Below are 1,047 nucleotides of genomic sequence, written 5' to 3' on the forward strand. Positions count from 1 at the left end.
TGAGTCTCTCATTAGATGAACTGGATCAGAAATATATCAGTTTTCAACATCCCGGGTTCAAATATTACTAGAGTTAGACCTGAGTCTCTCGTTCGGATGAACTGGACCGGAAATATATCAGTTTTCAACATCCCAGGTTCAAAGATTACTAGATTTAGACCTAGTTCTCGTTCGGATGAAATGTATCAGAAATATATATCAGTTTTCAACATCCGGGTTCAAATATTACTTAGAGTTAGACCCGAGTCTTTCGCTCGGATGAATTGGATCAGAAATATATCAGTTTTCAATATCCCAGGTTCAAATATTACTAGAGTTAGACCTGAGACTCTTATTAGGATGAACTGGATAAGAAATATATCAGTTTTCAACATCCCGGGTTCAAATATTACTTGAGTTAGACCTGAGTCTCTCGTTCGGATGAACTGGATCGGAAATATATCAGTTTTCAACATCCCAGGTTCAAATATTACTAGAGTTAGACCTGAGTCTCTCATTAGGATGAACTGGATCAGAATCAGTTTTCAACATCTCAGGTTCAAATATTACTAGAGTTAGACTTGAGTCTCTCATTGGGATGAACTGGATCAAAAATATATCAGTTTTCAACATCCCGGGTTCAAAAATTACTAGAGTTAGACTTGAGTTTCTCGTTTAGAAAACTGAATACGAAATATATCAGAATTGATCAACACAAGTTCAAAAACTACTATAGTTGGACTTGAGTTTCTCGTTCGGATGAACTGAAGACGAAATATATCAGAATTGATCAACACAGGTTCAAATGCTACTAGAGTGAAAATGACCAGACTGCCCTTATCGGAAATAAGTAAAGTAAATATTACAGATTAAGAAAATGACCATATTACCCTTATCGGAAATAAGTAAAGTAAATAGTACAAACAGTGAAAATGACCATACTACCCTTACTAGAAATCAGTGCAATAAATATCATGTAGATAGTAAAAATGACCATACTACCCTAACAGAAATAAGTGAAATAAATATTACAGATTGAAAATGACCATATTACCCTTACTAAAATAA

The sequence above is a fragment of the Papaver somniferum genome, chromosome 10 (genome assembly GCF_003573695.1).
Source record: "Papaver somniferum cultivar HN1 chromosome 10, ASM357369v1, whole genome shotgun sequence".
Lineage (NCBI taxonomy): Eukaryota > Viridiplantae > Streptophyta > Magnoliopsida > Ranunculales > Papaveraceae > Papaver > Papaver somniferum.